A 27500-nucleotide genomic window follows, 5' to 3' on the forward strand; every position below is an offset into this window, starting at 1 on the left:
GTCAGCTGGTACTGATGGCCCAGTGACTGTGGTTGGGGTGGGGGGAGGAGTCCCTGTAGCCCCCCCAATCCCACTGTGCTGGGTGGAACTTTCTCTAATACCTCATGTAAGGTACAACTCTTGTACATACAGAACGTATTTCCCCCTAGCCTATTTGTAATGTATTACAAATACATTTAGCCACAACCAAAATGTAACTGCTCAAATACTCAGAATTCATTCCAGTTATACTAAGTGATGGAGACTGCAAGCTAAGGTGAACAGGTATTGTAGTGGCAGCTTGGCGTCAACACTGGTGAGAGTCACGTGGTCCAGACACAGTACAGCCCATATCTAGCCCTGCATCTTTGGAGATCTCAGGCAGTTTGCTGAAGGAACATGTGACTGGTTGCTGAAGTATGACCCAGTGCTGTGTGTTGCCAATGTCTGTGATTGATTAATTCATTCACTGATTGATTGTGATTGATTAATTCATTTATATTACACAGTTTCCATGTAGACTGCTTGTAACATCATGCATCATATTTTTATGATATCTTAAATCTGTTAAATGGAAGAAAAAAAATCAACATGGCTAACTTTAGCTAAAACTAAAACTATGAGCTGGATCACCAGTATACAGCTTCAGAAAATGAAAATGTCTGAAAATATCTCTGCAACTGCAACAGTCTGGCAGAAACTAACAGCACTGACCGACTGAATTAGGAGGAAGATGTTCAATATTTAAATCACATTAAGTGAAAGGAATTTTTTTAAACGAGTTTGATTTCAATTCACAAATGCTTAAGAACTGTACAAACCATGAATTTAAAAAAATATTCCAGAGTAACCAGTGTTTGTGTAACCTGAACACAAGTGAATAGGTTATCTTCAGATTAGAGGGGTGGACCCTGTGCCAAAGGATGGGCACTTCAGAATGGGCATTTGTATGGAGTGAGCGTGTGTGTACACAGCGTAAACCTGCTAGTCAAATTAGGTCACCCAGATCTATTGTAAACAGCCATATCAGTTAGAAAATGTTGGCCTTAGGGGCATATGGGTGCCTTTGAAAATATTATCTGCATGTTCCAGTAACACGACTTATGGTCTTCCACGTCCAGCACATCAGCAAGTGTTGGGAAAGTAAATCCAGACATTCAAAGTTACTCTTTAAAGTGTCAAAGGTACCACAAAGGGAAACATTTTGATATACCAAAATTACAAATTTGAATGTTCCCATGGATACATTCTAAGCATTGCATATTTACTGTTAAAATCAGCAAATGTTTTCAAGATGGATGTCCATATAATCACTAGTGCCTTTAGCTTTCATTGTATGTTGGTTTATGGTATGTTTGCCACTGTCATGCATGGCTAAATTTAGCCCACAAAAACTATGAGATGGGTCACCAGTTTACAGATTCTAAACACTTGATCATGCTGAAAATATTTGATCATGCAATCTAACAACAAATCACCCATCTTTAAATCTAACAACAAAGCATTTATTTTCATTTACATTTACATTTCCTCTTCATGGAAATCAGTTATCTGGAAACAGCCAATTAGCTACTTTCTAAATTATGTGGGTGTGCACAAACATACAGTGGAATTGAATTTGTAGGTTTGCTAGTTCATTAGATGGTGAATTAATATTTGGACTTCAAAACCCAATTATATAAATCATTAAATCCATTTTATGTTCGCTGACAAGCGTAGTAGAACAGCATGACTGAAGTGTATTAATACAAAGTTACTTTGCTAATCAGGTTAGCTATGTGTGTGCCAGTAATGTGGTTTAAATATTCATGAAAAAATAGCCCATGTATTATAATTTTTGCTAACTGCCTTTATTTCATTTTGGGTTTCATAAAGTTGGCTAGTTTACATTTAATTTAAATTAGCTTAATTTTAAAAACAAAACAAAAAAACACTATCTTATGGACAAGTGCATATCAGCTATTTGCCGCTATTTATCTGAAATAGTTGACGTCTTGGAGTTAGCTAATGGATCCTGACCATGTACGGGCAGACTAGGGAAAGACTGCTGAATGATATTCAGTACTGTCATGGCCGTCATCTGCTCTAATCTGACAAACTGGTCTGGACCAATTTTAACCATCGTTCTTTTGCTGTATCTGGGCCAAGTAGTTGTGTGGGCCACTGCTTGGCTAGAAAAAAAACATTTAGCTTGAGGTGACACAGCTGAGGAGGTGTGGGAGATCTGAGGAAAGCCTTCCCCAGTGGAGAGGGAATCCGGGAAGGATCTCCGAAGTGAGTGAGGAAGGATCTCTAGAGTGGGTGAACACGTCTGTTAAGTTGTGAGGAGGGCAACATGATTGGACACAGACTCTCACAGACTGAAGAGGAATCCACTTTAATGTTTGGGCAGAATCCAGCCCTGTAGTGCTGAGTAGTGGTACACAATGACACGATCCAGGTCGTAAATAATCCAAGTCCGTAATCCAGTAATGTCAGTCAGAGGTAGCAGAGGTACAAGAAGGATAATCCAAAAGTGTAAACACACACAAACCAGGTCGAACCATGAACATCACTGTCTGAATAATGCTTGGTACAGTTTCCAAATACATGTAGGCAATACTTCAAAATGAAAGAGAACTCTGCCATTAATATAGGGAAGGACAAATGGAAACAGGTGCAGATCAATAATGAGGGGAGGAGGATCTGGGCAGGTGTTGATGGGGATTCTGGGGGTTGGAGTCCCTGGGGTCATAACTCATGACATACGTAGTGCTGGATGATGGAATGGCGGAGCGCGTGGTCATCAGATTGCCATTGGGAACAATGTGGCACTGTATTTGGGGGGGATAAACACTTATACATGTGAAGACGTCTTCAGCTGTGTGCGCATGTGAGAAGGGTAATAAAAACGAGAAGAAGCAAATGAACTGCCATCTATCTTCTGCAGAAATGAAGTGCTCCACAACACAGCCAAACCAAAGCGGCTAATGAAAAATGTCGTTCCTTGTTATGAAAGCCCTCCGTCCTTCGTCCTTTCTATATTCTTTCTTTCTTGATGTGTGTGTGTGTGGGTGGGGTGTGCGTGTTAGTGTGTGTGGTTGGGTGTGTGTGTGTGTGTGTGTATGTGTGGGTGTGTGTGTGGGTGTGTGTGTGGCTGCGTGTGTGTGAGTGTGGGTGTGTGTGTGGCTGCGTGTGTGTGAGAGTGTGGGTTTGAGTGTGGGTGTGAGTGTGGGTGTGTGTGTGTGTGAGTGTGTATGTGTGTGTGTGTGTGTGTGTGTGTGTGTGTGTGTGTGAGTGTGGGTGTGTATGTGTGTGTGTGTGTGTGTGTGTGTGTGTGTGTGTGTGTGTGTGTGTGTGTGTGTGTGTGAGTATGTGTCTGTGTATGTGGGTGTGTGTGCATGTGTGTATATGTGTGCATGTGTGTGTGGGAGTGTGTGTGTGTGTGTGCGTGTGTGTGTCTATGTGTGTGCGTGCATGTGTGTGTGTGTGTGTGTGTGTGTGTGTGTGTGTGTGTGTGTGTGTGTGTGTAAAGCAGGAAAGCAAACTCACTGCTATTGCTCAGTTTTAGCGTCTGTTGTATTGTGGGTGTTCCAGTGTGCTGCCTTTGTGACCCTGTAGAATGGAGCTGAATAGACAATCAAGAGCTGGGGAACAGTACAAAGCAGGAGGGCAGATCCCTCCCAGCAGTCCTGGTGAACACACCCCTTCGCCCTCAGGAAGTCAGATGGATATCACTCCACACAACCATATTTCCCGCTGCCTTATTTTAGTCCTACAGCATTATGCCTCCGTTGAGACTGCGTGTGGGCATTAGCCGCAGGAACACCCCTGGGAACACACCTAGTTTAGCATGTCAGGAACACTCCATGAAGATTAGAATCATCTACATCCCTGCAGATCATTTCACTCAACCACTCAGGCGGGGGTGGTGGGAGTTCTATATGTGCCACTACAGTCAGGTATACATCTAATTGGAGCATTCTGGCCTAGTTTTTAAATGAAGACTTTATTGACTGTGATTCTATTTAACAATAACCCTGATTAGATAGTGTGGGCTGCTCTTTTGGTTTTTAATATCGGCTAAGAACTATTATCCTAGATCAATATTTCAAATCTGAGATTCTATATAAAGCCAGGCCCAGGTGTGTATTTAATTACGCCGTGGGCTTTGTCCTCTCAACCTGTACATTCTGTCACTCTCCCACACACGAACATCTCTGCTCACATCTCATGGTCATTTCCATGAACTTTGCGTAATGAGACTCCCATCCCCTATGCTTGAGATCTCTCATGTGTTTACATGCAACACATTAAACCAAAATGACATCAACAGCTCCAGAAGGTTTGAGCACCCAACCCTGTGTGTTTGCACTCCATCAAAGGCACAATTATCGCACTTACATAATCAGTGTCTGCAAACAGATCTGTGGTGAAGCCGAACGGTGTAGTAGGGTTCCGCTTCAGCACAGAAAATCTGCTCAGTTCGCAGGAGAAATGGACGTTCCAGATCTGTGTGCATTTTAAAGCATTAAAGTGAAATACAGTCCTCTTGACTTACTGATATGGCATCAGTTCATACCGTTCAAGCTACGCTAAACTGCAAAATGGCAAATTACAACATGCATCTGAAGTCCAAAGCAGTGGCTCAGGAGAGATTTTGTTTCAGGCTGTATGACCACTAAGAAAATGTCACTACAACAGCAGAATCAAATGGAGAAGTAGCTCTGACCAGCCGAATTAGGAGATAAAGGTTCAATATTTAAATCACATTAAGTGAAAAAAATAACAAACCAGTAACCAGTAACCAGTGTTTGTGTAACCTGAACACATGTGAATAGGTTATCTTCAGATTAGAGGGGTGGACCCTGTGCCAAAGGATGGGCACTTCAGAATGGGCATTTGTATGGAGTGAGTGTGTGTGTACACAGCGTAAACCTGCTAGTCAAATTAGGTCACCCAGATCTATTGTAAACAGCCATATCAGTTAGAAAATGATGTTGGCCTTAGGGGCATATGGGTGCCTTTGAAAATATTATCTGCATGTTCCAGTAACACGACTTATGGTCTTCCACATCCAGCGCATCAGCAAGTGTTGGGAAAGTAAATCCAGACATTCAAAGTTACTCTTTACAGTGTCAAAGGTACCACAAAGGGAAACAGTTTGATATACTAAAATTATAAATTTGAATGTTCTCATGGATACATTCTAAGCATTGCATATTTTACTGTTAAAAATGAACAAATGTTTTCAAAATAGATGTCCATAATATAATCATAGTGCCTTTAGCATTCATTGCATGTGGTTTACGATATGCTGGTCATTGTCACGTGTTCACGAGCCTCGTAATGTTTATATCAGCTCTGAGGTTTCTGTGCTGCTTCCCAGAAGAATAACACCAGAAATGGAGATGAAACTAGTGCCAGAAAAATATTGTAAAACAAATTGTGATGTAATTCAGAATCAGGGTTATTCCACCAAGTATAATTTTTCTGAAATTAAAACATTAGAATTGATAGAAATGTGTTGCCTAAAAACATTGCATCTTTTTATACATATTGACCATATGTGTGCCTGGTGTGCACTGCCTAATACCCACCACAAGTGGTAGGCTACAAGGAAGGACAACCAGTGAACCAGTGAACCAGCAAACAGGGTCATGGGTGCACAAGGCTCTATCAGGTCCAATCCCACAGAAGAGCTACTATAGTTCAAACTGCTGAGAATCAATGTTGAGTTATTGCTGGCCCATGAAGCAATTGAGGTAGACGGCCTGGTGGGGTCAATTACTCTTCGTTTAACATCATATGGATGGACAGGTGCATATGCTTAACTTACCTGGAGAAGAGATGGCACCAGGATGCATTATGGGATGACGTCAAGCCAGCAGAGGCAGTGTGGTGCCTCAAAGACCTGGTATTCGTATGGAGGTTAGTTTGACAAATACCACCTACCTAAATATTGTTGCAGATCGAGTATACCCCATCATGGCAGTGGCATTCACTAACGTCCTCCATTACTGATGTCCATCTAACAGCACGCTCGACCTGTTTTGACCTTCTGAACTGCATTCATTTTTCATGGCATAGATTCCACTAGGTGTTGAAATCGTTCTGCAGAAATCTTGGCTCATGCAGACAGAATTGCTTTGTGCAATTGCTGGGGATAGGAGGGAAGTTCTAACATGTTCTGAACAGCCTGTTCTACCTGGTCCCAGAGACGCTCTATCAGATTAAGATCTGAGGACCATAAAGGGCAGGCTAGCAAGGAATAAAACAGGGTAAACGTCTACTGTAAGGGTTGACTTGGTCAGCTACAATGCTTAGCTAAGGCTGATTAGCCAAATGCCCATCAGAGGACCAGGGTGTGCCAAGAAAACCCTCCCCACACCATTACCGCACCTCCATTGGTTTGAACTACCTGACAGGAAGGGCTCGTCGTTGCTTGCTCTAAATGCTGGCCCTCCCATCAGCAAGTTGCAACAGAAATCTGGAATCATCTGACCTGGTGATGTTTTTTCCACTGCTCACTGATCAAATTGTTGGGCTGTTTTGCTCATTGGGGTCTTGCCTTTTTGTTTACTTAAGACAGGAATGGCACTCTAATAGGCTGTCTGCTGTTATAGCCCATTGGTGCTGAGGAATGACACGTTGTGGGGTCGGGCACATTAGCCGGAGTACCAGCGCTGTGTTCAACTGATGTTTGCTTGACTGTGCTCTGCTTGTTCGTCAGAATCATTCTCCACATCCTCCTCTCAAACGTTTCGTCGACAAGTTATTTACACTCACAGGATGTTTTTACTTGATCACACCATTCTCAGTATTCTCTTGACATCTTGGGCAAAGGTCTTACACCACAATGGTTTTGCAATGGTATTATGACCGTACCTAATTATATTCTCAGTCTCATTTTTAAGATGAAAACAGAAAGTACAAGAAATATGCATACAAAAGTAAAAAAACAAACAAACAAACAAATTCTATAAGCGAAAGTCAGTATTCAGCAAATCTTGAACTAACGGTATAGGAAGACTGTCCTGAAGTTTTCTTCTGGTACCATTGCATTCAGGTTCCATTCAGGTTTCATTCCATTTTGATTTAAGAGAGCCAGATTCCTGTTATTGCTCAAGTGTAAAGGAAGGTCATGCTAATATCTAATATTACAGTGAATTCTGAAAGTATTCAGACCCCTTGTTGCATATTTGTTTGGTTGTTGTGGATTTGGTTTTGATGAAGTGAAAACATGTTTCTAGAAAGTTTATAAATGCATAAAACTCTCTGAGGACTAGCAGAACAGCTGAAATCAGCTTTAAGACATCGACTCAAAATCACACAGCCAAAACAAATCTCTCTCATTCTCCATCTCTGACCAAATGCTAGTAAATTCAGCCACCCCACGCCTTCACGCCCACACTCCTACATAACCACAGTGATGCGGCCACAACAGCAGCTACACCTCAGAGCACCTTATGGACGCCAACATATGTGAATTCTCTCTCAGGGCAGGGACGCTCTTTTGGCCAGGACTGTGTGTACCTTGGGCTGTTTTCATGTTATCCTGTCTGAGCCCTGCTGATTTATTTAGTAAAACACTACCATTGCTTTCTTAGCAGTACTTCTGACTGCCGTCTGCACCCTGATCCTAGGTGGAGAGTATGATGTCTCAGTTGTTGCAATGCGACTTTTCAATTACCACCGCTCAACCATTGCGTCCTGTTGGGAAACATCGATAAGTATGGATTCTACTTGTTCATGAGTTGATCAAGGTTTTACTGAGTATCAGTATGCTAAAACCCTGTTACTACTGTCACTCTTTTTGTACTATAATCAGGAAGCAGGCAGCCCGGTTAGTAGCTGATTGGCTAATACAGTTTAAGTCCTATATCTGATTTTGCCTCGATCACATGAGAATGTGACACATGTGGGTTTGTTGCAGCCTCTGTGCGAAGGGATGTGGTGGAAATGCTGATAACAGACGTACCTTGCAGCTCACTGTTGCATACAGAAAAGACCTCTTACTGTTGTGTAATCCCAGTTGTCTGATACAAAGGATTCAGAAAAGATGGATTTAACTCAATCGCTGCCAAGTGACCGGCGCTGCGTTTTTGAGGTTCAGGCAAGACAGAGAGCTAGAGAAAGATTTGTTGTAAAGGGAAACATCCAGACGGCAGATTCTGGAACAGGTTTTACATGGTCCTACATGGTTCTTCTCCCTCATCCAGCCATGGAAAAAGCTCCTCACCACCCATTATTCAAAAGTTTAATGTAAAATAGTTTTTTTATTACTAGGACTCAGTGTTCAGAAGAGTTTAATAGAAAGATTAAACATTAGATATCAGAAATGTGTAGTTGTTGCATAAGCAATCAACATCTGTTCATGGCATGGTTTGTGTGGAAACTGAAGGCCTAGAGGCAGAGATTAGACAATGCAGGGATTAGATAATGTAGGGATTAAACAACCCAGACAGATGCATTTGCAATTGCTTGACTGAAAAATGGAATTTTATAAATTCACTTTGTACCACAGTGACATATATTGATTCTATGAATTATGTCTGGCCAACAAAGAATCTTAAGAATGTTATGTGGTCAGCTCCTGCTTAGTTCTTACACTTACTTATACTCAATGAGTCTATGCTACATGACTAACAGACTATGGTGATTACTGTGGCATCTGTGTACAGCCATATATTATACGTATTTTCAACACTTAACTTGCCACTTTCTTTCCATCTAACCAAAGGTTATCTAGCCATATCTAGCCATTTTGTCTGTGACCAACTACTGTGTTAGTTTACCTTTACTAGTATAATTTGCACTAACGTCCGAACAAAAATCATGAACCATTTGTTTTCAAATGCTGAGAGGATGGATACTTGTGTGTGTTTATGTGTGTATGTGTGTGCACATACAAAGTTTTTTGATCCGAAGCAGATTTTGCTTTCAATTAAATTGAATGTGAGGCTTTTTTGATCACTGTTACTAAGTGTACAATAGTGTACAATATAGTGGTTGTCTAATAGCATCCAATGTATGTGGGCCCATATGCTTAGAATCAGAATATAGAATCAGAACAGAATCAGAACATGCCCATATGTTTAGATTCAGTGCTGGCAGACATGAGAGGAGTCAGGGAGTTTACCTTGAAGCTGGACTTGCATGAGCTGGTGCTGAACATCACTGAGCTCTTGTAACCCAATGAATCTTCTGAAACGGTCTGGGTATTATGGTGTTTCAAAAATAACATGGGGCTAGTAGTCTTCCCCAGCAAGAGCTCATCTCACTCACACCTCCTAAAAGTGTCTTCTGGCGGCACGGGCCGGAAATAGACCTCTTACCGTTTATGACCTTGGAACTGGCTCTGCAGCTCATCTGTAGCTGCAACATTCCCAGCTTGCCCACAGATCTTTACAGCAGGGCAGCTTCAAGAACAAACTCAGTGCTTCTGATCTAAGCCTAACAGAGCAGCTCACTGTCTTTGTGGGATGCGGAACGGCTGTGCTGGAGGAAAAGACTGAATCCTTTGAAAGCATGAACTCATAAGGGGCATCCTAAGGTCAGAAATATGGAGACGTGTCCTTGAAATGTGCACATGTAACAGTTGTGTCTATATTAGTCTTCGAGTACTGATCAGCATTTGTAATGCAGTAGACCAGTATGGGCTTGCTGGTGTTTTTCAGACCACTAAAGTCTTGTCAGTGTAATTACACTAAGCAGTTATATTCAGGAGTTCAGGTCGTGAAATTTGGGCAGTTGCACACATTCTAATCTTATCTTAAAAAATTCAGACAAAAATGAAGAACCACTTATTCAAAGCACAAAATTAAACATTGGAACAGTTTAAAACAAAGAAGTGTCTAAAGTATGCCCACAGCTGTCTTTCATAATGTTTTCATGCAGGTCAGACTGAACTGGCCAGTGGTCAATATTCTAGCTTCATGCTTTGTTTGTTCAGAGAAAAATCAGTAATGTGGAGTTACCTCTGTCACACTGAGATCTGTGAGGTAAAATGTAAGGCCTTTTCATTATGTTATTTCACACACACACACACACACACACACACACACACACACACACACACACACACACACACACACACTCCTATTTTTTAGGTTTAATTCATGAGGGCAGAAAATTTACCACAGGAAGTTTCCAAGAGCGATGAGAACTCAGAGCTAATCACCACATGCTAATTTAAATCCCCATCCATGCCAGACTCTGCATGTCTACACGCATGTTGAATTAATTTGTTTATAAAACCATCTTTCCCTCTCCATCTCTCACCATTCCATTATTTCAGGGGAACATTACCCAACCTTGCCTATCAGGATTATACATATCCCCAGCGCGCCCATGGGTACAAGCCTTGGGTCTAGTACACTACTCACTATTCAGGATCTGAACTGAGATTTTGACACAGGACAGAGAAGAATAAAGATATTGTGGGATAATATACCAGTTCGTCATGCTGACCGAGCCATCCCCCTGTTTGATCAGTTTGGCCTCAAAGACTATTAGCAGACCAGTACCAGAGGACATTGGTGTGCAAGCTGGTGGTGAGGTGCTAGAGGTCAGACAGATGAAGGTGGTAGAGCAGTGGAGTAGTTTAAAATTTAAGGAGTTTGTATTTCATCTACAGGATGGCACAGGTCACCAATGTAGCTGACGGAGAAAAGTACAATATCTACCCAATGATTAGTGAACATGAGGACATGAGCACAGTGTGTAGATGATTATGTCTTTTTTTCCCAATATACCATTAAAGAGAGAATTACAGTAATGTAATTCTGTAGGATCTCTTTGGCTGAGAAAGGATCTACGTTGGTGATATTACAGAGCTGAAGAAAAGTGCTGTTAGTTACTGACCTAGTTTGTGGTTCAAAGGAAATGCTGGAATAAAAAAAACAACTCTAAGATTGCCAACGCTAGATGATGATTTTTCAGTGATGTTATCAACATCAGAGCTGAATTCAGAGTTAGAGGCAGATTGACCTCGGCCTAACTTATCTCTGCAAATTATCTGTAGAATAATGTAAATTAAATCCATGGCACTAAATTATGTAACAAAGATTGAAAATAAATATGATGAGGACGGTATCAAGAACCTTGTGGGATTTTGCAACAGGTGCAGGAGAGGACTCATACAATGTACTTATCAATAATTACATAATAGATAAGGTGCTTGTGTAGCTCACCTGATAAGGCATGTAGTGCATCGTGCTAGCAACACCAAGGTCACTGACGTGTTTCCCAGACAGCACATATACCATCGTCCTGATAAATATGTAACTTGAGTGTCATATGTTATAAAGGCAAGCAGATACAAATTGACATATGCCTTGTTAAATATATTTGAAAACAATCTAGAACAGGTTCAGAAGTAAAGATGGGAAACAGAAGAGAATATTATGGTTCACAGTGTTGTTAAGAGTGAGGACACAGAGGGTACAAGAGTGACAGTGGTCAGGACTCCAGAGTACGAGTTGGTTGGGAGACTCACAGTGGGTGTTGGTGACAAGCTAACTAGTTGATTGACTAGCATTTCTGTCTGGAGCTCTAATTAGAGTGTTGTGAAGGACAGACGTGGGCTGAGGTCAGCAGGCACACCCAGTCTTGAGCCTTCTAGACATATGTGTGTGTACGCGTGCTCCAATCACCAGGCCAAAGTAATGAACCATAGTGAATGAGCTGAAGGGATAGTTATGTGCAGTCCACACATCTGTAATGGACCTTTCAGAAGTGTTTACCTGACAAACAGAGATTGTGTTCCTCAGAAAAAAACAATTCTCTCCTGAATGCTTTGCATTCAGAAACAGGGACAATTCAATTGAACAATTGCAAATTGTTTCAGTGTCAATGCAACAAATGCCATATTCCTCTCATAGGATAAACGGGCAACCTTAAGAGGCTGTTTTGTGTGGGGCATCTGTTTAAACAGGCCTTCACTCACAACGGAGAGCTCTCATCAGTTGTGTCATAGACCTCAGAGATGGACCTCGCTGAATGATGGACATGTCAACAAGCTCTTAACTCTGATGGCAGCTCTTCGCAGCCCTCTGTATTCCTCTGAGCTGATTTGTGTGGATGTGTGTGTCTTGGACAGTTCAGCTGTGCCGTATTTGGTGTGGAAGTACCATCAGCAGGAAGGTAGGCTGGAAAATGGAGGGTTGGTGAACGTTGATAGTTCTGTGATATGCTATCAGTATAATCTCTTAACTAGGGGAAATAATGAATTAATTTTAATCTCCCCCACTGTGAACATAGTACCTGCAAGCCTAGCTAATATTAAAATACAGAATTTTAAATTAATCTCTCTTTGGAAATAATCTCTCTCCTGTTTCACAGGTTAGCGTTAGAGTGCTAATGACTGAAGCATAATCTTCTCAGAAACAAAAATTGATTCTCCCACTTTCTGACACATAGTACACCCAAAGTTGTGCAGCATGTATTCACACAGCTGGATCAGCCAGTTCCACGTCAAAAGTGAACTGAAGACGTCCTACATGACAGAATAAGGGGAGGGGGGTGGTGGTATATCTGTCCTCTTTGAACGTGATACATGATTCAACATGCACAGCGAGAGACTGAGACAGAGAGAGAGAGAGAGAGAGCGCAGATGACAACAAGCTCTCCAAAGTCTGACGTCCTTTTGCACTGTCGCCGTAGCAACACACCAGTGACCTGTCACATTTACAAAAGCCAATATAGTCTCGTCCACGGGCAGGCCTGGCCGTCTATCCCAGTGTAGTCCATCACCTAAAATAACAGTTGTGATTCAAATGGTATTTTCCATGCAGAATATTATACAAATGGGAAGAGAGTCTGGTGTGTCTAAAAATATAATTACAGATTTTTTAATAGTATAAATAGGTAGATTCACTATATCCACTAGAGATGTGTCATATTTACATGAAAGGCTGAACGGTGTATCCAGGTGTGTTTTCAGGTGCCTTATAAAGTTGATGTGGTCGTTCCAGTGTCTTTAATTTGTGTCCCACATTCTTTACATGTTGCATCCTTTAGTACTGTCCAAGGATTTAAACTCCTTACAGCGAAAGGCTCCATGTACTGTAATTCAGCCCAAACCAAGGCAGTCTTGTTTGTTTACATATGACTCTACTTTCCCACTCGCCATAAGTGGATGTTGTGATATGTCATGAGAAAAGGGGCTGAGTCCCAATTCACCAAAATAAAAGTAAGGAATAATGGCAAAATTAACACACAAAGAGTATTTTTCCTATAATGCACACAGCGCCTGGATAATACAAGTTATCGAGTTATTGCACAAGAGTTATTTATGGACGAATCTGAGTTGGGTCGAGAGTCATTAGGGACGAGTTTCAAGTCAAGTGTGGAGTCTTTCTGTAGTCTCTCGCTCAAGTGTCCATTTCAGCCTGTAGGGAGATTAACCACCTTAGCTGGTAATAGAATGGTACCGGTCACTACAGGAATCTATCCGAGGAGTGCAAAGTGGTCAGACGGATTTCAGCGTGTTCACTGCAGCTGAAGCAGAGTGCTTGCAGCTAGACACTGATGTGAACGTGCATGCACACATCATCGCAGAAGCTCGTCATCTTTGACAGATGCGCAAGCTACTTTCATGTTACCACACAATCTCTGTGTTGCCAGTGTGCACAACTCACCTTGCAAATGATGCAATTAGTCACTAAGTACGCAGAGCATAATGGATTCACACCGGGTCTGACATATGAACTTGCAGTTTTGCTCTGGGTGGGTTGTTTCTCGGGCTGTGACTCTCATCCCCAACTACTCCCAGGACATGGATGCTGTTATCTCCAGCAGTCCTCGAGTTCAGGGAGGTGATCACTGGTAGTTTGAGTCTGGTCCTGCCAGCCATCGGAGGCTCCTGGTTTGGGTATGTGACACTGAGTCTAGTCGGTCTGCTGTGGGTTCCTTTCATTATCTGATACCTTTTCTTCCATTGGCAGTCTTCCACACATCAGTCTACCTTTGCTAAGCAACCATTGCCAAACCTCCTGCAGGTCATTCAGACCACAGTTTCACTTGCTTATTTACATTTAAATTATTTCCCCACTTCTGAGACAGCTCTCTGCTGACCCCAAGGCCTTTGCTTTGCCTTAGCTGGTCTAAGATGGCCTGGGTGGACTGTTTTTCCCCAAGCTTGGACAGAGAGAAAGACATTAAAAGAGACGCAAAGAACCAAAGGTTCAGTAGAATGAGACCATTATGAAGAAACATTGTGTATCCCCATCTCAAATTTTAGCCACACTAAAATGATCACTGTTAGATGTTGATTATTCTAATATCTAATACTGAAATATCCTTTTACCCAATCCATGCACAGTGCATGTCCCCTATGGGCCTATCTTCCCCAGGCCCTGACTCACCTCAAGCAGCCGCACCCTTTAGGACCCACCAGACTCAAACAACGACTCATGGACTCTGCCCCAGACCACAGAACCATTTGATTTCTTCTACAATGAACAATACAACCCTCAGGTAATGAGGGGTGAGTGGGGGAGCTCCCTTAGGAGGGCTCAGATTTAGAACTTATCTAGAACCCTGGCACCCTCCGGAGGAGATGTGGACATGTATATGGAGGACATTGTGTCAAAATGAGACAAAATTAGTGGCTACCTCTGTTCAGAGTGAAACCAAATCCTATTTATTTGTTTACTGAGGGGACATTCTGCAAACATACATACATAGGTAGAAAATGTCCATGCAATGAGTTCAACGTAATGAATATGTTCATTATGTTACCAAAATTAAAACAATAAACAAGACTCAAAAATAAATGGTGCCATCCATTATCATGTATGTTCTGCCTAATACAATACCAAGTCCATTGACAGTGACCCTAACACTAGCCCTGACCCTGACCGTGTACATATTAAGAGTGAGGAAATATATTCTTACATAACAGCAGTTAAAGCACTCAGTGATTTCATCTGGAGACATAAATTACAGCACATCAAAAGCCCAATACACAGAGGACAACACAAAGCAGAAAGTTTTGGAACTTTAACTAAAAAGATATTATCCCCTATGTGTTGGTCCCTCTGCCATCATAAATGCATTACATTTTCATTTAATCAGTTAATGATAAGTGGGACTTTAGCCATATGAGAAAGCGAGAGAGAGAGACAGCCAGAGAGAGAGAGAGAGAGAGAGAGAGAGAGAGAGAAAGAATCACGCTTTCGTCTGAGCCAAGGACAGGAGTGAAATCCGATCACCTGGTCAGGGTCACCTGGTTCAGATTCAGTGCCATCTTTGCTGTGCATGCAGAATAGACACATTCATGCAATGATGATGCATATCCTGTTTGAATTGATACTAACTATATAACCCCATCTATTCAAGGGCATACATGCAGTCACACAAGCAGTGTCCTGTGAATGAGCATATGGTGTGCGTGCATGTGTCAGTGCACACACACACACACACACACACACACACACACCAGTTATGTATCTTCAATGCTGTGCCAGAGCCTTTGTAGGGCTGCTTGCAAATGTATTGAATAGGCTTTGTGTCTCTGTCTCCAGGTCAATACTCATATTGATGCTAATGGGAAAGAACAAACTTCCCTCCCTCCCTCCCTCTCTCTCTCTTTCTCTCTCTCTATCTCTCTCTCTCTCTCTCTCTCTCAGTATCTCTCTCTCTTTTACACATGCTCATTCATTCATAAACAAATGCACAATTCCTATACGTGCACATCATGAATAGAATTCAAAGATTCAGTCAAACCGATCCACAAATCCAGTTTTACTGGGTTTCCGTGCACAGGGGAAACACAGGACCGATCACGCTGCACGTTTGTTCACCATGGCCAGTGGGCCGGGCCTCGGTTTACTTGCTGCTCACTGAACGTCCAGTGCAGGTTGCAGGACTCCTGCTCAGCGTCCAAGCCCGGGTGCAGACAAGCATCCAGGATCCATCTGCAGTCCCTCTCTCCCCATCCTTCTGTCACTCGTCCCCCCTACCTTCCTACCCCCCTTTCTATCTCTCTCCTCTTATCCCTTTCTCTATCCCTCTCCCACCCACCTTCTCTCTCCATGCCCTCCCTCTCTCTCCCCACACTAGGTGCACACACTTACTCGCCTTCAGTAGCGCAGCCAGCGACCTTCAGACGCCCTTTCTGTTTCCATGGTGGCGCGTGTTTGGAGTGGCTTGCCGTAAGCATTAGCATAGACTAATGCTAGAGGTTCCTCACAGCCCATTGATTTTGTGTCCCTGATTTATTCAAAGCACAGTCCCCCCCCCCCCCCAAAAAAGGCAAGGCTTCTTCACTTTATACAAATGGCTTTTGAAAATGAGCCAAACACTGTGGATGTAAGAGTGTGTGTGTGTGTGTGTGTGGGGGGGGGGGGTCTAAGGAAAGTGTGCTGGCATAGTATTGAATGGTAAAGAAAGACTAGCTCCCTTGAAGACCATGAAATTGAATGGCCATGAAATTCCAGGGCCAAAGCAGTACGCTGGGCTTACGGCTCTCTATTACCTCACAGTATGAACCTCTACTTCCCAACATTGTTTCTGAAACACTCTTACCATTTTATCTGCTCCCAACATGGCCAACAAGGCATTTATTGGTAATCTTCGTACTATTACTAGTAGCCATACCAGATACTCTGAGTATTGAAATTTGAGAGTCCCAGAACCCCGAGGCTTTAAAATCAGAGTTGATAAGGGAGGGCATATGTGAACCTCTAGATAAGGTCCTTTTAAGACGAGGACAACTGAAGTTAGGTATTCCAGTCAGTCTTGGGCTGAGCTTGACTTGCCATGCAAAAAAAAAAAAAACAACTCTGATCAAGAACAATGTTGACTGAAAGTTTGCTAAAGCCACTGGTGCAGTGCCTGCACTCTAGGAGACTCTGCTCCTCTCTGTCCTAGTGCTTCTTACCATATCATCTCCTATCACCTAGTCGTGCTGGCGCATTCGTGCCAGTGTCATCTGAACAGGACTCTGTGGTCGAGCCCCTGCTCAAGCTCCACTCTCCTATCTCTGCTTGTGTGCCAGGAGATCAGTGCTGGGTAGCTGGAGGTGAGCCAGCGTCTCTATATGGGCTCTGCTGTGGGCAATGCCCCATACCTGATCTGGACCAGGGCCCGTGTTCTTGGACCGCTCAGATTCCTGTCTGCTGTCCTGCTGCATGGCCTGCTGGGTTGTTTGCTGTGTGCTGTTGCCTTGGTCCCCACGCTTTGGTGTGCCCTTCCACCAATCCCGTCTGGGCTGTTGCCCTCACCCTTCAGGACGTACGCTGGGGAGGGGAGGGTGGGCGGAGTTCTGTCACTGGGGCTCCGCGATTGGGAGGCTGCACGCCAGGTTTGGCAACTTCATAGCCATTTTTGCATATTGGTTTTCTAGCCCTGCCTACTTATTATCACCCACCTGCCACCCAAGGACCTCATGGATAAACCCCATCTGCCTCTTGGACTTTTCTGAATTCTTGAATTTGTACTTCTGGGTATTTTATTTGTGTTTCTTTTGTGTTAACAGATGTGCCTGAAATGTTGTGTTTGACCCTGTTTTAATGATACGATTGATGCAAGGAAATCCATTCACACTGACACCCTCGTCTACCATTTATTGCATCCATCTGAAACACTGAGTGGCATCAAATGGAACCTTTTGGAAAGTGAACAAAGCATTATGTTTGACAGAAAGTGAACACTGCAGCACCACAACCTCCTGTCAGCTGTGAAGGAAGTTTAATGGTGCATAACTACTCTGCTACCTCAGGGCTCTACAGAAATTGACTGAAGTTATTACCAATAAAGGCCGTTCTACTAGTTACAAATGTTTGGGTTCACATATGTGTCTACTTGTGTCCTTAAAAAAACAAAAAGTTAAACAGTTAAAATCACATATTTAATAAAGATATGTAAAATGCCATTGTCATAAATTGCTGTGTGTTGTCTTTTAAATAAGACTTCTCTTATTTATAATCATGGCTCATGGAAGATTTGATCATGTCATTTATACATAAATCTCCAGTGGGTTCACACAACCTGTATACCACAGATCCAAACTGGGAACACCAACACACAGTTGAAAGCAAGTAAGCACATATAGAGCATTCAGGTCAGTGCCTGCTGCAAAGTAGAGATGGGAGCTTCTGTTTCAGAGAATCCCCCACCCCCGTCTCCCTCCACCGTCTGTTTATCTGTCTGTCTGTCTGTCTGTCCATCTGTCTCATGATCTGGAGTATTTTGCATAATGATGCCACACTGCAATCCCTTCGTTGTTGTCCCTCTCTGTCTATCCCACTCTGTCTACCTCATTTGTATGTCTTCTGATCTGGAGTATTTTGCATAATAATGCCAGAGTGCACTCCCTCTCTCTCTCTCTCTCTCTCTCTCTCTCTCTCTCTCTCTCTCTCTCTCTCTCTCTCTCTGGCATTTCCAGTGCTGTTTGTTTGCCAGTGTTCAGTGGAGATTAAAGACAGCCCTCAACCTTTTACTTCAAAAGCGTAGCAATGCATAGGAGACAAGAAGTGAGAGAATAAAAGAAGAAAAAGAATGAAGCGCCATGCATCTGTTTTGTGTGTGTTTGTATGAGAGAGAGAGAGAGAGAGAGAGAGAGAGAGAGAGAGAGAGAGAGAGAGCTAATGAAAGCATACTGTGATGCCAGCATTCACATTTGTATCAGAATGGAATTAGAAAAATCGGCATAGATATTTCTGTTTTGCAGAAACCCATTAGTAGTAATTTGAAGAATGAGGCAGACATAAACAGAGAAGGAGGTGCCATTTGAAGACTGGAGGGCAGGGCCTGCCAGTCTGAAACAGCCTGCATGGAAGCCTCCTGTCTGCTGGTCTGTCTGTTTATGTGCTACTGAAGACTAAGAGCTGCTTCTCAGCCATAAGTAATGCACACTGTGTGTCCTCACTACTCTGTCTGTCTGGCTGTACACACACACACATCCCACAGTCTCTCTCTCTCTCACACACACACACACACACACACACACACACACACACACACACACACAAAGACATCTACACCTACAGGATCTTACTTCCAGGGTGTTAACACACAACCCTCATGTGAAGAGAAGGCGTATTTAGAACGACACTGGCCAACATCTGTAACATCACCTGTCACTGTCCGTTCAAGTAAAGTCAAGACTGAATGCCCATTTGCATTTAATCAGTCACAGGGTCAAGCAAGTGACTGGAAAGTTCATTGTCCCTAACCAAATTTACAGTCACAACAAATCTTTGCATTTTTAAATGTTATTTCATATGGTAAAACACAATTTGCACACATTCTCAAAACACATTCTGCACTCTAATGCACACGTCATGCATACTGGTAAACACAAGTGGCAAAAGTGGCAATACAAATAAAGCACTTGTGTCCTTGATTAAACACACTCAACATTGATTTCACTTCTTTCAAACAGTGTGACACAACTATGCCATGGATTTAGCCTGTGGTGATGTAGGTGAGGACTCGTGTCAGAGCTGGACATGGCACACAAGAAGCTTCTTTCCCCGCTGCTTCACAAGGGCATAAATTGCTTGTGATATGGATGAAGCACTCTGGCCTGATCCAGCCAATAGACAAGACGAAGCACATTGATCACATGTTTAGTCCTTTGATTTTTGTCCCTTTTACTGCAGTATTGTATACTGTAGAACAATGTAGAGTGTATAGGTCATATATTGTAAAATACTGTAATCAAACTGTATGGCCCTGAACATTCTGCTTTCTATTTGTTTACAGTACTGACTGCTCAATAGATTTAGACTTGTTGCATGTTCGTATCAACAAAGAACAAGAATGTATCACAGAGACAAAGCAAAAGTGTGTGAGACACAGGGAGCTGTAAAAATTGTGTTACAAGGAGGAGAAAGAACAAAAAAATGCAAAGAACAAAACAGTATTTTGAGCCATTATGTTAGAACATGTTTTTGTTCATCAAAAGACAATGAATGTCAAAATATGAAATAAAAATGTACTTCTCTCTGAGAACTGTATGTTTTGAATAATGTGTTTTCTATTTTTTGTTGTGACTGTGTTCTAGTGTCTAGAACTGTGATCACTTTGTTTATGATTTGAGAGCAGTTTGCTTTTGAGCACTGGTAAATCTGTTTTGAGGCGCAGGTTTGCAAGAGGAGTCAGAGGTTTTGTAAATTCTGCTTGAAGATGAGGTTTTGTGTTTAATATTTTAACAAAATGGAGCAAGGTTTCAGAAATTGTGCTTTAGCAATACTATAAAACTATATATTTTTAAAAAATAAACAAATTAAATAAATACATTTGTATTTCCCACTAAAGGCCACTTTTATCAGTTTTGTTGGGATATTCTCAGGGACCTTTGCAGATCATTTCTGGGATGGTCAACCCAAGAAAACTGATCATGGTCCAGATTTGCTATGATCACACACACACACCTTATGAGTGCGTGCCAGCGCGTCTGAGTGTGTCTGGGTAGTCTTGGACACACACAGATATTTTTATCAACAGTGATTAGAGATTAGTGATTAAAATGATTCATTTTGTCAAGATACGAGACTAGAGCATTTATGCATGATGAGGGGTTAAAAATTGAAACCTTGGTGTGTGTGTGTGTGTCCTTATATGTCTGCTTGACTTGCCTCACTGAGAGTCAGGGTCCTGTTACTCCTCACCTGGTCTCCCAGCCTGACACACGACTGTGCGGCCCCTGGTCCCACCCCTGCAGCAGACACCCCCCATGTGACCACCAGGGCACCGGGGCCGAGGAGGTTGAGGAGGCGTGCGGTGGAATATGATGCAACAAGACGAAAGCGCAAACACCATCAGGCATGCGGGAGAGCAGCCTGCCCCGGTCACGCAAGCTTGTATGTGCACGCAAAAATTTGTTTAGGGTTTGTGGCACAGATGTCAGTGTTATGGTGGCTTTTAAACAGGAATAATTGCTTTATCTGCTGTCATTTTAAAGACATTAAATGTTACCATAAAACAATTTATTTTATTTATTGACCATGAGTGGGAAAGTGGTAAGTGGCAGAGCACACATGACCAGGAAAAACATAATACCTTTAAATGCTTTACCTTGAGCTAGAGCCTAGCTACAAGCAAGCAAGTCGTAAGTTCTAATTTTCCGTGTGAAGCAGTGGAGTCTTTTATTCTATACCATTCCTTCTGCTTCCTGTATATTCGTTACACTTTCTACAACTACAGATGTACTTCACCTCGCGTCCACACACCAGTCTCCCATTTATTATGAATGAGTACTCACTCCAGCACACGTACTACACAAGTTAAAAATACTCAGTCCTACGCATTCATATATTATGAATAAAAATGATTCATTCTATTTCATATTAGCATCACTGTGTGCATTTATGTGTGCATGCATGCGTAAGAACTCACTACGTTTCCAGTCTGAATAAATCTTTTGTGATTTGGTTTCTTAGTCAGCAGAGTTATGAATAAGATATTGTATGTATACTGTTTAAGCGTGTGCATGTGTGTTTGCGCGCGTGTGTGTGTAATTTGAGGCATGGCATTAAGCCTCATATGTAGAACAGGCAGTTTAACTACTGCTGTAATGGTGTGGGCTGGGAGTGGTGTGTGACTTGCAGCACTCCTCTGTGCAACTGTTTCAGTCTGTGTATGTGTGTGTGTGTGTGTGTGTGTGTGTATGTGTCTCAGAGAGTTGAGACATGGTGTTAGGCCCCATATGTAGAACAGGCTGTTCAACCACTGCTGTGATGGTCTGAACTGGGAGTGGTGTGTGGCATGCAGCACTCGTGTGTGTGTGTGTGTGTGTGTGTGTGTGTGTGTGTGTGTGTGTGTGTGTGTGTGTGTGTGTGTGTGTACACATCCTATTCCCTGCTGCTGTCCTAGCTCACCTGAAGGAAGTGTTGTTGGGACAGAAAGGCACCCCTCCCCACACTCTCAGATGAGCTTACAATTAATTACAAGCACAGGCAGAAACTAAATTAGCTGTAAGGCTGAAGTCAAATACCCATAGGCCTATATATATGCGTGATTTCTCAGGAAACATTTTTCTAATGCAAGTGGTGTCACTGCCTAGCCATTCAGAACTAGTTCAGCAGTGCCGGTAAATAATTACTATAATAAGGATCACTTTAATAATTATGATCATGTTCCACCACAAGAACAGTAAGCATGAATCAAACTGTGAACATAATCCTTAACCCGACAAGCGACTGAAGGGAGCGTCAGGGGTGTTGGACAGCATACATTAGGTAGTTTCTCTTATCTGTACACAGATACTGATCTGAAACGTCAGAGTCTCTAAGGAACTCATTACCAAAGAAGAGACATTAGGCTCGGTCCAGTCCAGTACGGAATCGCTATGATCACACACGCACAGTCTCTTATGAGTGCGTACCTGCGTGTCTGAATGTGTCTGAGTGGTTTAGCCCTGTGACTTTCTTTTCAAAGACTTGTGCGCAACTTTATGCAGCACCAAATCCTGAATTTGACATGTTAACACGCTAGTTGTTGGGCTGGCCCACTTCGTTTGGTTAGGACAACAGAATCACTGTGTAACATTGCCATTATTATATCTATTATTTCTATATATTTTATATCTTATTGTTCTATTATCTAAATTCCAGTGCTTCTTTATATATTTGGTCTTTTTATAAATCACCAATCTAGCTAATCACTCTTCTAGCTAGTTAGCTAGCTAGCTTACTGCAACATTCAGTTTAGGTCACCTCTTTATTGAAAGAAATTTTGTGGCTTGTCATGATTTTAGTTTTTCTTGCTATCTTTCCACTCTTTTTGTTTCTGAAATCCTCATTTTGGTTTGGATTTAATTAGGTGTAAATTACCTGCTCTCTAGTAAACAACATAGTTAGAAGTTACACGATTGGTCTCAGTGCAGGAGTATCAAACCACTATGGGGGAGCAGTCTGAGATACATGTGGGAAAGACATGAAAATCAACAAAAGATTTAATGGAAGACACCGTAATGGCATTCTTTATCTCTGTAATAACAAAAAAAGCATAAAAATGATAAAAATACAAACTTATAAAAAAGCACAGAGCAGTCCGTCTCTGAGCATGGTCACACCAGCTTTATTGCCTGTGGGGAAATAAGTGACTCCAATCTAACCACAACCAGTTCTCAGCAGCCTTTTCTGCTGTGATCTGAAGTAAACACACTCAAACAGTGTCATTCAAACTGTGGCCAAGAAACGTGGATGAGCACATGCAAAAGCCTTCATCGTGTAATTTTTGTCGTGATCCAATAGAAGGTCTTCACCGGGGTACGTAAAGGTTGGACAAGAGGGGCAGAAGGGGTGACTGCATTGGGATTATGGGACTGTGTAAATAAAAGATGTAAGTACAACACACACACACACACACACAAACCAAACACAAGCAAGTAACACCCCTGCAAGCGTCCAGACCAGGCAGTGGTCCAGCTGCTCTGGAGTCTCTGAGAAGCAACAACTGTCAATAAGTGTGTACACACACACACACACACACACACACACACACACACACACATAGGCAAGGAATGGTTGTGATGCTACACTGGGGTAGACGGCCAGGCCTGCCAGTGGAAGAGACTATACTGGCTTTTATAAATGTGACAGGTCACTGGTGTGTTGCTACGGTGACAGTGCTTTGGGCTCTTGCTCTTTTGTGCTCCCTCTTTCTCCCTCTTTTTTCTCTTTCTCTCTCTCTTGTTCTCTCTCCTTCTTTCTCTCTTTCTCTCTGTCTTTGTGCAAAACAGAAAACTTCTGAAAACAAACAAAAAAAAAATCTTATTTTACTTATATTTATGTAGGTTTTTGTCATTGCTCTCTCACTCTCTCTTTCTCTCTCTCTCTCTCTCTCTCTCTCTCTCTCTCTCTCTCCCCCCCTCTCTTTCATTTGTCATTTTCTCTGTCTGTATCATTAAAAAAAACACCAACTCTCGAAAACTAGCAGTGCCTGCGGAGCCCAGCAGCAGTTGTGTGAGCACTGGTGAGGTGAGGTGAGATGAGGTGGGGAACACACACACACACACACACACACACACACACACACACACACAGCATGGAGAAGCAGCAGAAACTGGGCCCTGATGGTGATGTTGCTGATGTATGGAGCCACTCTAATGGCCGTCCACTGGGAGATAAAGCAACACTCTTCTGTCGTCTACAATGACATAACAGCACTAAGTGCAGTCTGATTGGTTCCTGTCATGCCTCTCTCTCTCTCTCTCTCTCTCTCTCTCTCTCTCTCTCTCTCGTTCTCTCTAATACACAGTTGATGTTGAATATTTTCAAGGTAAGGCTTTCAAGAGAGAAGGACAGCATCAAGAATGAAAGTAAGACAGAATTCCCAGCAATGTGTATCCAGTGATCATTCTTTGTTCAGACTGAGCCTGGTACAGAGCCCAAACCATTCAAGATCACATTGACAATCCATTTAGATACAGGCTCTCAAGAAAAGTCTTTGTATAAGGGTGTGTGTGTGTGTGTGTGTGTGTGTGTGTGTGTGTGTGTGTGTGTGTGTGTGTGTGTGTGTGTGTGTGTGTGTGTGTGTGTGTGTGTGTGTGTGTGTGTGAGAGAGAGAGAGAGAGAGAGAGAAAGAAAGAGAGAGGCATGACAGAAAGAGTCTGTAGAGCTGAATCTCTAACTGGCATTGCAAAAACATATTACATGCATATTCCAGCTTACGCTCTATTAAAAAAAATTCCCATGACAAGGATATTTGAGAACAGAACCCAGTCATCTACCATGAGACACAAATTCGTCTTCACCACCGCTGTAAACACACACTGCTGCACCAGAACCAATCAAGCGTGTTTCATCAGGGAGGACGCAGCAGTCATAATCCTCATGCACTGAATTCCTCCTACACTTCAAACAAAGTCTCACGTGATGAAAGGCGAGCAGAGTGGCTCGGTAACAGGATGCAAGGCAGCGGCTCTGATTTCAGTCCGCCGCTGCACTGTTTCATCAGACATGACACCTTTATGAGAGGAATGTGGGGAGGATTCATAGGGCGCTGGCAGGAATTCACTACAAAAATTCCCCCGAGTTTCCCTGGCAGCACCGAGTGAAAGTAAAAGGACAAAACATTGTCTTTAAGGAGGACAAGTGGAATGGATCTTTCTATGTTTCTGTTTCTCTCTCACTCTAGCTCTGCTTTCAGGAATATCCCACCAACGTCCTAGCACCCCCCCCCCCCCACCCACACACACACAAGCAGCCCCCCCCCCCATTCCTCAGTGTACAGTGTATGTTTGACTGGTTTTCTTTAAGGCATCATTTTGTTGTGTTCACCTCTGTCAGCGGTTCACTGTGGGTCGGCTCTCTCAGTACAGACAGTTCAGTGCAGTTTCACCTCCCACTTAAGTCCAATCTCCCCCACCCCTCTACACCCCCACACACCCCACTCACCACACCCCCCAGGTGAATCCCAGCTTTTTCAACCACATACCGGAAACTTCTCCCATATTCCAGAAGGTTCTCTCGCTTAGGCCAGGCATGCAGGCACACTGCCACACACCCACGGACATACCACGGCTGGGAGACAGCCCAAAAGGGGACGTTTGAGTAGGAAGCCACTTTCCAAGGTGGGCCGTATAAGGCAGGGCTGAGGGCTGGTGGCTGACTGATAGGAGTCAGTGCAGAAGGACTATTTCTGTGACTGAGATAGTGAAGGCCACAGCTGTTTCCAAACTGAGAGAGACAGAGGGAGCCTGAGAGAGAGTGATAGAGAAAGAGAGAGAGAATGCACACGTCTTCTCCCACTGGCAGTGTCGCTATCTGGCCAGGCTGTATAGCTGAGCCATTAAGACAGTAGACTGGCTTTTATGAACATCACAGCATGGAAGTATACTGTACATTCCTCCAGGTCATAGTCTCTCTCACACGCGCACACACACCGAGACCCTTACACTTTATTCAAAGCTTAAGTTGTATCACATCACAGGCAGCAAAAGAAATGTATGCTTCATTCATTCCTTCCAGCCCCTTTGTCTCTCACTTTCTTTTCTCTCTCTCTCTCTCTCTCTCTCTCTCTCTCTCTCTCTCTCTCTCTCTCTCTCTCTCTCTCTCTCTGACTCTCTTTTTGCCTCTCAGTGAGAACCAGTGTCCCTCAGTAACACCCTATATACTAGTCAACACCTTACACACCACGCATGTGTACGCACACGTGCTGTAGAAACATTCTCGTCTTGCATCAGGAGTGATTATTACACATGCAAATGAGGCGCAGGCCTGTTGCTATAGAAACAGTTCTGTGGCAAAATTGTGTTCCATGTTTTGTGTCTCTAGGCTATTTCTTCCACACTTAAACATCAGCTTTAAATAAAATCTTTCTATCTAACTTACATTCATCATTTTTATTCTGGTCAGTTAGAAGAAGGCAGAGTTTCATTCACAAAAACGCTGTCAATAACTGACCCAACTCTGTGGTTCAGTCCCAATACCTGCCACAGCTCTTTGGGTCAGTCCCAGTACCTGACACAGCTCTTTGAGTCAGTCCCAGTACCTGATACAGTCCCAATGGTTCAGTCTCAATACCTCATACAGCTCTATGGTTCAGTCTCAATACATGATACAGCTCTATGGTTCAGTCCCAATACCTCATACAGCTCTATGGTTCAGTCCCAATACATGATACAGCTCTATGATTCATTCCCAATACATGATACAGTTCGATGGATCAGTCCCAATACCTCATACAGCTCTATGGTTCAGTCCCAATACCTCATACAGCTCTATGGATCAGTCCCAATACCTCATACAGCTCTATGGTTCAGTCCCAATACCTCATACAGCTCTAAGGTTTGACCCATCAAACTAAGCTGGTGGTTACGCTGCTTCAGGCCAGCTGCTGCTGAATGTGTCAGACATGATGAATGAAAGTTCACCCAAACAGCACCAAGGAATTTCAACATTCCCACTACCCCTCCTCCATCTCTCTCTTCTCTCTCTTTCTCTACTTCCCTCTCTCTCTCTCTCTCACGCTCTCTCTCTCTTTCTTTCATTCTACATGTCAACCCCTGCACTCTTAGCTCTCTTTCACCTAGCAGCAGTTATGGAGCAGTGAGGAGAGGGGGGAGCCATGATGTCTGTATGGGAAATACAGGGGGATTGTTTACATGCTGAGTAACACCCCCCACCACCACACACCCACACACACACACACACCCTGTACATATTGTACGTGCCATCTGGCTGCTCATACCAGCCCTTCCCAAGCTACTTCTAAAGGAGAGGGCCACTCATTCATGCCTACCATTCTACCATTCTACCATCCCACCATTCTAGCATTCTACCATTCTACCATCCCACCATTCTACCATTCTAACATTATAAAGTCAAAGTCAAAGTCAAATAAATTCATATAGCGCTTTTTACAACACATGTTGTCACAAAGCAGCTTTACAATGGTATGGGTTCAGATCTCTAATGAGCATGCCAAAGGCAACAGTGACAAGGAAAAACTCCCTATGATGGTGGGGATTAGGAAGAAACCTCGGGAGGACCAAGACTCAAAAGGGAACCCATCCTCCACATTAGCACAAGTCCATATTTGTGGTCAAAATGTAGTTCTATAGTTATAGTTATATAGGTTCT

The 27500-nt window shown here is 42.9% G+C and overlaps 3 long non-coding RNA genes across 3 annotated transcripts in view; 1 reads left to right on the forward strand and 2 right to left on the reverse strand.

Moving 5' to 3' along the window:
* LOC143514971 (uncharacterized) overlaps window positions 1–19833 on the forward strand; it is a 21507-nt gene extending 1674 nt beyond the window's left edge. The window contains exon 3 of the long non-coding RNA XR_013130996.1: window positions 19352–19833. This is a non-coding gene — a long non-coding RNA (uncharacterized LOC143514971). The remainder of the gene's footprint in view (window positions 1–19351) is intronic.
* Window positions 19834–25943: 6110 nt separating this feature from the next.
* Window positions 25944–26480, reverse strand: LOC143513895 (uncharacterized). Its single transcript, XR_013130714.1, has 2 exons — window positions 26410–26480; window positions 25944–26378 (listed from the first exon to the last, which is right to left on the reverse strand). It is a non-coding gene; the product is annotated as an uncharacterized LOC143513895 (long non-coding RNA).
* Window positions 26481–27331: 851 nt separating this feature from the next.
* Window positions 27332–27500, reverse strand: part of LOC143513893 (uncharacterized) — a 3661-nt gene continuing 3492 nt past the window's right edge. The window contains exon 3 of the long non-coding RNA XR_013130713.1: window positions 27332–27500. This exon is cut by the window's right edge and continues 172 nt beyond it. This is a non-coding gene — a long non-coding RNA (uncharacterized LOC143513893).

The sequence above is a fragment of the Brachyhypopomus gauderio genome, chromosome 5, assembly GCF_052324685.1.
Source record: "Brachyhypopomus gauderio isolate BG-103 chromosome 5, BGAUD_0.2, whole genome shotgun sequence".
Classification (NCBI taxonomy): Eukaryota; Metazoa; Chordata; class Actinopteri; order Gymnotiformes; family Hypopomidae; genus Brachyhypopomus; species Brachyhypopomus gauderio.